The 9,945-nt window shown below is 46.2% G+C and overlaps 1 long non-coding RNA gene across 1 annotated transcript; it reads left to right on the top strand.

Annotated features, from left to right (window-relative positions):
• On the top strand, positions 1–3,816 carry LOC125758964 (uncharacterized). The gene is made up of 3 exons (XR_007416503.1): positions 1–58; positions 1,448–1,523; positions 3,701–3,816. It is a non-coding gene; the product is annotated as an uncharacterized LOC125758964 (long non-coding RNA).
• Positions 3,817–9,945: the final 6,129 nt, after the last annotated feature.

Raw genomic sequence — 9,945 nt, 5'->3', positions numbered from 1 at the left:
GCAGTCTTCTGCTGTTGTCCGGTATGACGGTCTGCCAGGAGGACAGTACTGCATTACGGTAAGTAGTACGACGAAAAGTTTCATTCTCTGTCCACGTTGCGCGTTGGCTTAGCAACGCATTAAATTTTATGTTTCCAGCAGTGTTGAACTGTACAGATGACGCCCTGCTATACTCCTGGAAATCAATACTTTTTTCTTTCTTAATAACTGTCGGGGTTTAACGTCGCAAAACCACGGTGGGATTGTAAGGGACGCCGTAGTGGAGGGCTCCGGAAATTTCGACCACCTGGGGTTCTTTAGCGTGCACCGAGATCTAAGTACACGGACCTCAAGCATTTTCGCCTCCACCGAAAATGCTGCTGCCGCGGCCGGGATTCAATCCCCCGACCTTCGGGTCAGCAGTTGAGCATCATAACCACTACACCACCGTTGCGGGTATTGCTGTTTCTTTCTTTCTTAAAGAAATTATACAGTCGAAGTAAAGGTGCAGTATGATCCGCGTAAGTATAAGACGCGCGAGTACAGTGTAAGAAAAAAAAATTATCTGGCATAAAGACTTTTCAGACACACTCCGGAGTTTCACGTGCCAAAAGCGGGGTATAAATGTGAGGCACGCCGTTATGCGGTACTCCGGAATAATGTTAACCACCTGAAGTCCTTCAACGTGCACCTAAATACAAGTGCTTTTGTGCTGTTCCATTTCGCGTCCATCAGAATGGGGCTGCCGTGGCCAGCGATCGAACGCGTGTTTAAGAACTCAGCGGCGCAACACCTTACCTACTAAGCTACAATGGCGGGTGGACACTTTCTGACTATTACATGTAGTGTGAGAAACCCGCGGTCCCAAAGTTCCGGCTTTTAGATGCTAACAATGGCCTGGAGATGAGTAGGAGGAATAAACGCTTATTGTAAGAAACGGATAAAAAGTGTTATTTCTTGGCCCGAGGTGGGCGTTTTTCTGAGTTCAGAAAGCCGTTGGCTAATGCCGCTTCCCGTGTCTACATGGTCCACCAGACTCCTCTGCTCTACCAAGCTCCGTACCGTCAACGTTGCCTCGCACGTTTCTTCGGTGGTCTGTCGGGGTCTTGAGAACTGCTAGTATTTTCCTCATCGTTTGTACAGCCGCGACATCATTGTCGCTGTATTTTAACGTGGCTTGAGGCACTGGTCGCCACTCTGTCATAAACGAGAACCAACTCGCCCAAGCAGCAGTTTTACGACTCCCTCGTTATTTCTTTGCGCTAAACATCCATTTCTTTCTGTGGTTTTTTCATTGAAAGTGAACCGACTAGCCCAGCAACGTAGGGTGAGCTAACATAGAATTAATCTCAAGGTAAGTAGCCAGCAGAGTCACGATGTACCTCTTCATGATGGTGTGTGGCAACTGGACATACTGAGCTTATCCATTTGAAATGTTCTCGAAAGAAATATCAAGTTTGTTTTTCAGGCTGATCCAATCACCGAGCGCTGTTTACCCGCCGACTTTTGCCACAGACTGGCTACCTCAACTTTCCGCGTCAAAGGTGAGTTTTGTGGGTTTGTGTGCAAAATCTCAGACAAGCGTGTCTTCTCGGATGTGCGTATGGAATTAAGCGAACTGCAGACAGTGAGCTTGTTCGCATATACGTAACAAGATGAATGCCTACATCACAGCCATATATCCAGGCTCTTTAAGCCCTCCTTCCTGTTATTAAAGATAACTCCGTGGATTCCGTTCGTAGCGTTTTCCCCTTCGCTTCAAGGTAAAAAAGGCTGGAGCAATATTTATTATATGCTTTATGCGTGCAATCGAATGCGATGGAACTGAAAATAATGGGCGTATTTTTTTACAGTAAGAGACAAGAAAACAGCAGAGTGGAGCAGAGACCTAACGGGAGTAGCAGCTATCCTATAGTTGACATTAACAGAAGAGTTGGGCCTGGGCGGGCCACGTAATGCATAGGACAGAAGGTCGATGGTCATTTGAAACGACGGATGGATTCCAAGAGATGAAAGACGTAGCCGAGGACTGCATGAGGGTTAGGCGGTGTGACGAAATTCAGAGATTCGCATGCATTCAGGCATAAAATGGAATTAGCTCGCGCAGGACATGATAAATTGGAGATCATTGAGAGGGGCCTTCGTCTTGCAGCGGACATAAGTAGGCTGATGATGATTACGAGTTCTAAAAAAAAGTTGATGAGTAAGATTAGACTCGGTAAGGAAAGACTTAGCTGAGACACCGCCAATGAAAATCCCCAACAGGATTGCTGCGGCGTCATGTATTCTGACGTTGATTTCTCACGCCTAGCCTTTTTTTTAATGGCTTGCAAGCGCTGCGTTGTCTTCTAAAGAAGCGAAATATTGGACTTGTCAAGCTAGGCTGTGATATTGGTGACGTCACAATGACGTATCGGCGCTGCAGGGACCAAGTTAGGATTTTCTTGGGGCTGAAAGGACTAGGGGGTTATTTAACGTGCACTTAAATCCAAATGCGCGATATTTTCTCGCACCCTAGCTCCATCGAGAATTGCAGCCGTCGTGTCGGGCAAGCGCACCCGCTACCTCGAGTTCAGCAGCGCTACGCCGCAACCACTAAGCTCCAGCAGAGGGTCTTCAAACTTAGAAAGTGAAGTTCGGCCTGCACTTTATTTGCTTCTAGCAAACACTTCGCACGAAGTAGGCTTAGACACTTTAGCAGTCTCAGCTGGTTTGATTACACGCAATTTGTGCCTGTTTAGCAATGCTTCAAAATAATACCCTTGGCAAGTCTGACAAATATGTCATCTCCCTTGGAACACAGCTTTAGTTATTCGTTTATTTTTTTTTAAATGGCGCTGCTTGGGGACATAAAGCGGAGCACGCACTTTCCGCCACTGAGTTTCGCTTTCGAGTAGCACATCGGCGACTTCATGCCATCATAGACCTGGCGTCTTATTTTTATTTTAAAAATTCGTTTTCGTTTTTGAAGTGAAGCACGTGTAGCTTCTGTCATACGTTAAGCCAATGTAAAGAAAATTTTGTTTTGATGCGCCACGCTGACAAAAATTCATTCGCGTACATTCGCAATATTCCATAATATTTGTATAGAATTGACATGGACGATGTACGTAATTAAGAGAAGGGCTTATAGCTATTCCCACACAGTAATCATAGAAAGAAAAAATATATATATACTGGTCTCGCCAAAAATGTCAAACATAGCGAAGTTACGAAAATCGCTTCGGATACTACAATGGGGCATACGCACGAGTCCTATAAAAAAGAAAAAAAAATGCTGTATCACATTTATGTCGTTAGGGAAGTCACCAGTGTTGGCAAATGTCTGTTTTTTACTGAAGCAGCGCATCCTGAAATTCTGTTAATAATGATATCTGGGGTTTAACGTCCCAAAAGCACGATATGATTATGAGAGACGCCGTAGTGGAGGGCTCCGGAAAATTTCAACCATCTGGGGTTCTTTAACGTGCACCTAAATCTAAGTACACGGGCCTGAAACATTTTCGCCTCCATCGAAAATGCAACCGCCGCTTCCGGGATTCGATCCCGCGACCTACGGGTCAGCAGTCGAGTGCCATAACCACTAGACCACTGTGGCGCGACCACCTGTTCTAACTGGGAGCTTTGTTAGTGTCCACTTTTCATAATCAGAGGCGAATCCTTATTTCGCAATCGTCTGTTATATAGTCTTGATGCACAAATTCTGCCGATACTTGTGCAGGAGTTGGGACACCAGGAGCACAGGTCTGACTGACAACGAACATTGCTGGGCATCACTGTCGGCAAAAAAGAAGAAAAAAGAAGAAAAAAAAAGAAAGGCCAACGGCTGCATTGGATGAAGTCTGACGAGTCGGAATTCATACGTAGCGTGACAACTGAAGGAAACCGCCTATGCGTTCGAAACTGCAGCAGCGGTTCGCGAGTTTCAGTGTCACAATAAACAACTCAGCGATTCTACATGTCTGCGTGTGATATCTTCATTGGCGTAAACTTTTAATAAGTGAATGTCGCATTAACGGAATTGTTGGTTTAATTTTAGGAAGAGAAGCTCCGTTACACATTTTCCATAGTGCCTCTTGACGGCCTGTCATCAATTTGAAGGTTGTTTTCGTTGATCAGAGCTTGGACTGACACAGATCATGCATGAGATTGACGCAATATTACGTATCGTGCGAGCTGAGCACCGACGTCACCTTTACGGCGCTTGAAGACGACGTTGGCCACTGAAACTATATAGTGCATCTTGAACTCTCTGTGCGCGTTTCACGCTGGCGCTCCAATGTGCGACAAGATAAAAAAGAAAGAAACGGGAATTGTTGACGGGAAACTACATGGACTCGCACTGTTGGTGGAGCTGTTTTTAAAATAATGAAGCGGAGTGAACAAACAAAACTTCTACAACATTGTAAACCGAATGGGGAACCCAAAGCTGTCCGTCTAAAAATGTCGTTCGCCACTCGCGGCCCCAATTCCTATTTTCTCTCTTGACGATTCTTTGTCACCACCTCATAACGAAGAGTCACAGGAAAAGTTAAACGACGCATAGATTGCGAAATAGAATCCATATCTAAGCCACTTCTCGAGACAGAAGCGGTGGTGTAGCTCTAAATCCTTGAGTAAGGAAGCATTCCACATCAAGAAGGGGGGAAGGGGTTGTATTAGCCAGGCCTCAATTAATCTTCTGGAAAAGGAGATTAGCTTTTTAGAGGCCGCTTAGGATGTGTGTCTTGCCTAACTCGCGCCTACTGTCATATGTTTCATCATGTGACTCTTCAATGTGTATATATATATGTGTGTGGTGAATAAAAATTTCAGTTGACAGTAAGCGCTTGTGCCGTGTGTTCCTTATTCTTTTGGGTTCGTGTGTGTGCGCTGTGTTATGATGATGATCTAAATCCTTCTAAATGAGTCGCTTGGGCACCTGGGCGCAATTGTTGGGTCATCGTAATAGTCCAAGGTGCTTTTTGTACGCAATGAAAGAACCGTATCAGCGTAGACGTGCCTAAGTTTGTTGAAAGCAGTACGCAGTATTTCTAAGCTTTTGACTTCGAATGATTAAGGCGAAAGCATTAAACGCCTCATCAAACGCGAAAATTGACCGTCAGCGGTGTCGGCGTCCCGCGTCGGCGGCGTCAACACGATTGATGAAAAAAAAATCATGTGATGACGTCACGATATCACGCCATCACTGTGACGTCACACCACGTGATGTCACGTGACGACGTCACACATGACGTCGTCGCTTCGTCTAAATTTGGCCGATCAGGGAGGCCGTGCAAAACCAGGTGAGGTGCAGAAGGCTTGCAATGCCTCCGATCCTGGCGGAAGTGCAAAGCCACGTTAGGGGCAGGAAGCTTTTAAGAGTGGAGGGTGAGGGGGTCATTACATCGACTCAGAAGAGAACATGGCTTTCACCTTCGAGTCGTCTTAGGCGAATGCATAAGGTACCCTGTGAGTTTTCCTCGCATTGAAATGTGCTTAGTCCCATGGCCAAACTCATTTCCTCTACTTTTGCCTGTCTTTTCTTGTCTTTTACCTGTCTTCTTGTAGACGCATCAGCTACGGCGGCGGGAGCATGTTTGGCGCAAATGTCAGCCGAGGGGGAAGAGAAGCCTATCGCCTTTGCAAGCCACCGCTTCTCACCGACCCAGATGCGTTGGTCGACTATTGAGAGGGAAGCGTTCGCAATAATATGGGCCTTAAAGAAGTTTGACTACTGGCTTTTCGGTGCCATAGTAAACGTCGTTTCCGACCACAATCCGCTGTCGTACCTTACAACTTCGACTCCGCACAGGGGAAATTGACAAGATGGGTGCTGGCTTTACAGCGATATCAGGTGTCAGTACAACATCGGAAGGGCGTATGTAACGGTAATGCGGATGCGTTATCTAGGCTCCAGAATAGTTTATGGAAGCCATCAGAATAACAGTGCCATGCCAATTGGGGGGGACGTGAATGTTCCTGCCCACTTGCTGCTGTATATTGTGGACTGTGTGATTGTCAATTCAAGAAACAGACATTAGTGATCATACTGCGTGAAACAACAATGGTGTGCTTGATTTTTTAGCATGTACTTGTTTACGTTTCTTGTATTCTCCTATCTTGTTGTCTTGCAATTGTGTTTGATGTTTCTGTAGACTGTTGTATGGTTAGAAAGTCCAGCGACCTAATCGCGGCAGTGCTTTATCGTATCACTGAGCGTAAAACAGCCCAGCGTACTCTTTAGGGGGGACGTGTTAGGTTTTGCCGCTCATAAGTCGATCGTGCAGAAGGGACGGCGCGGCACTGTACGTCGTACAAAGCTTCTTTCTCGGCTCTCTCTCTCTGCCTGGTCTTTGGCTGTACAATTATCAATGGAAAGCAAACGGCTTCCTTTGAGCAGCTTGTCTGCCCCGATGGCCAGCAAGGGTTGCGGTTAAGCGACGTTCTCTTCTCAGAGGCCGGCTTAGAGAAGAGCGGCCCGAACGCGTGGGAAGATGAGGCGGGCAAACATCTCCTGCGCTCCGCCGTCGCTCGAGGGGACACTTTACGACCAACATGTGCTTTCGCAACAATGCAAGGTCCGAATGCGTGGGCGGCAGGGACACGCAAACGCCTTTTTCTTTCCCGGAACCGTTTAACGACTGGCCCCGCGGGTTCAGCTCGATGAGTGTGGGAAAATGGCGTGAATGCACCAGGGCTACATACCGATGTATTTCGACCGTGAGAATCCCTGAAAGCGTGGGATAAGGAGAGGGAGAGCCATGATGGGAAAGAGTGCCAAAACGCCTGTCTGCACTGTAAAGACACTGCCGTCGAGATTAGGGACAGCCCAGTAGGGAGTGGCTTATTCTGAGAATAAACGGATTGGATAAGGCAATGTTGGGGTGGACCACCAGTGGCCACCTCCCCTTTTCTTTGTTTACCGCAAGGTACTTAAGACTGGACGGAATTCATTTCCCTTCAGTCTAGGCTGTAATAACTTAACTGATCGATCAGTAAGACTCCGTACGATGCAACTTTTGTCTGGGCCGTAACCACTTGGTGGTCGAACAGTGAGACTCGGTTCTTCGTATGTAGTAACGGTGTTCTAGGCTCTAACTTAAGAAAAGTTAAGTAGAAGAGTAAGACGCTGTTGATGTCTATGTTATCATCAGTGTGCTTCGGCAAGATGTACATATGACTGTAAATATTTCGCTGCATATACCTTCAAGTTTTTATGACCTCCAACCTGCCTCCTGCTTTATCGACGTCGATCATCTCCTTGACGGGACTTCAACCCACATCAAGGAGAAAAGTCCCGTCAAGGAGAAAACGAACAAGGAAAAACATAACTGGCACCAAACGAAACGAATGCACTGAATAAAAAAACACAAGCATCGGCATTTGCCCGCTGAGAAGACCGATCAATATGCAGTGCGAGGGAGCTTGTGAAACGACATTGAAACGTACACGATTTTAGACAGAAAAAAAAAAAAAACACTGAATCGTCGTGACGGCACATCACAAAGTTGCCATAGGCGCACCAAAGTCGTAGTTGTAACGAAATTGTCAACTGCTCTGATTGCGTCCGCGCAGCAGTAGTTGTTTGTGTACTCACACATTCTCATATCTTGTGGAGAAAAGTTGACAGTACGGTGCCAAAACGCGCTCGTAGCAAAAGAGAAACCATGAGTACGGACATGCATGCTGACGCTCATACATGCAGAGGCACCGTCAGTCGCCGCGAACCCGTGCGATCGCTAGCTTGAGGCTTCTTTCTGTTATGCTCCTTTTGGTTATACAGGCACTCTACTCTAACGTGATATTTCACATAATTTGCACTCAGCGATTGTCTACCTTTCACTCAAGAAGCCAGTTCAGGGTGACCGCGTGAAGCGGGTGCACGGTTTTCCGCAAAGAGACCGCGACTGTAAACTATGTTGTGATTTCGATCTGTTCGTCGAAAATTATTATTTTGACAGTAAAGAATACATTTCGTTTCGAAAGTACTTACAGAAATGTCCTGGAGGGCTTCCGCGAGGTGTTCTTGTAGAGCGCCGACAGCAAAACCTATGGGGAGCGCGCCGGCGGTATCCTACCTAGCACACAATCGAGGCGCGTCCGATAGAGGGCGACTCCGTAACTCCTTGCCCCCAATAGCTTTTACGCTATAACCCTTCGGATCTTTCTGAAAGCACAAAAAAGTCTTCGGGGGCCACGGCGACGGGCGCAACAACCGAACCTAATACGAAAGGGCTGAGGGTATAATGCATCTTAACGATATTTGCACAAGAACATGGGGACAAAGAGGAGCAACGCAAGGACGGGCGCAATCTATCAACAGGTTTATTTCTTTTGAAAACATTCACTTAGGAACCCACCGATCTGCCGACCTTGTCAAAATAAATCATCAAAAGCGCACATGAACCAGTGAAAAAACTAGGGAAAAAAACAGGGGAACTATGAACTTTGTCTGTTCTTCTGTTTGGTCTTGTCCTTCCTTCCTAGCCTTCGTTCTCCTAATCCAGACATGAACCTTGTGTTGTTCCTCTCTGTCGCTGTGCTCTTGGGCAAATGTTAAGCTTTCTGTGTTTGGTGTGACCGTTGCAGCATTCCGTCGCCGTCGCACTCTGTTCCCGTTCCTAGAACGACTGCACTCGGAGCTTCTATCTGTTCTGTCGAATGAGCTATTCTTTGTGTTAAGTTGTCCTTCGGCCTGCCTTGTTTTGGTAGGCTGATGTGTCGGTTTGTATCGACAGAAACGCCATGTAAATACGCAAAATGTACATATTCACGCCTTATCTGTGCTTTCTGTTTGACCATGTAATGTGCATATGTGTACGCAGATTTTTTTCGACAAATTATTCGTATATGTGTGTAAATGTGTGACACATGAATTGTACTTGTTGCCTCCACGTCATTTCATGTGTTGATTTATGCCAATGTCACTGAAGTCTGTATTGTGATTCTCGTAAACGCATATCTATAGCACAGAAATGTTATGTTGAATTGTTATTGATATGTTAACCGTCTATGATATAATAAATTTCTCTTAACACATTATTTTCCATCTATGCCGAGTAGCAGTATTACTTCGGTATACTGAATACGACGAGACGATGCAGGCGCTGTCTCAAAGCTGAAGTCTTATGCGGTGCTCCAAAAGTTGTGTTGCCTACGGTTTAAGGGGAACAGAGACCGCGTAGTTGAAGACGTCGGGATTTCAATATTTAATTAACTTTATCGATTGTATATGCTTCTTGCGGTTTTTTAGGTAGATACTTATTAATAACCAATATGTTGCCGTTGTTTAACATCTGAACTATCCTGCAATCAGTGTTGGAATACTAACTAGGCGTTCCCTATCCGACTGGAACAGACACATAAAAATTGAGTAAATAATTCAGAGGGTAGAGATTAGCGAACAGAGAGCAAGTGATGCGCATTATGGTTTAGTTTTAGAACAGATTGTGTCACCCACCACTATGAATATGTAATATTTCTAACTTCTATGAATCCGAACAAAAATATCAAGAAGCGAGACTGCCCCTTGTATGGCGAGAAAAGTTTTAGCTAGGCGTGTCGCAACGTTTATATTAGCCCGACGCCTGTGTCTCACTCACTCACTCACTCACTCACTCACTCACTCACTCACTCACTCACTCACTCACTCACTCACTCACTCACTCACGCACTCACTCACTCACCCACTCACTCACTCACTCACCCACTCACTCACTCACCCGCTCGCTCACTCACTCACTCACCCACCCACTCACTCACTCACTCACTCACTCACCCACTCACTCACTCACTCACCCCACTCACTCATCCACTCACTCACACACTCACCACTCAGTCACTCGCTCACCCACTCACTCACTCACCCACTCACTGACCCACTCACTCACTCACTCACCCACTCACTCACTGACCCACTCACTCACTGACCCACTCACTGACCCACTCCTCACTCACCCTCACTCACTCACCACTCACTACTCA

The sequence above is a fragment of the Rhipicephalus sanguineus genome, chromosome 6, assembly GCF_013339695.2.
Source record: "Rhipicephalus sanguineus isolate Rsan-2018 chromosome 6, BIME_Rsan_1.4, whole genome shotgun sequence".
NCBI lineage: Eukaryota > Metazoa > Arthropoda > Arachnida > Ixodida > Ixodidae > Rhipicephalus > Rhipicephalus sanguineus.
The sequence above is the reverse complement of the archived record's forward strand: the minus strand, read 5'-3'. Positions and strand labels throughout refer to the sequence as shown.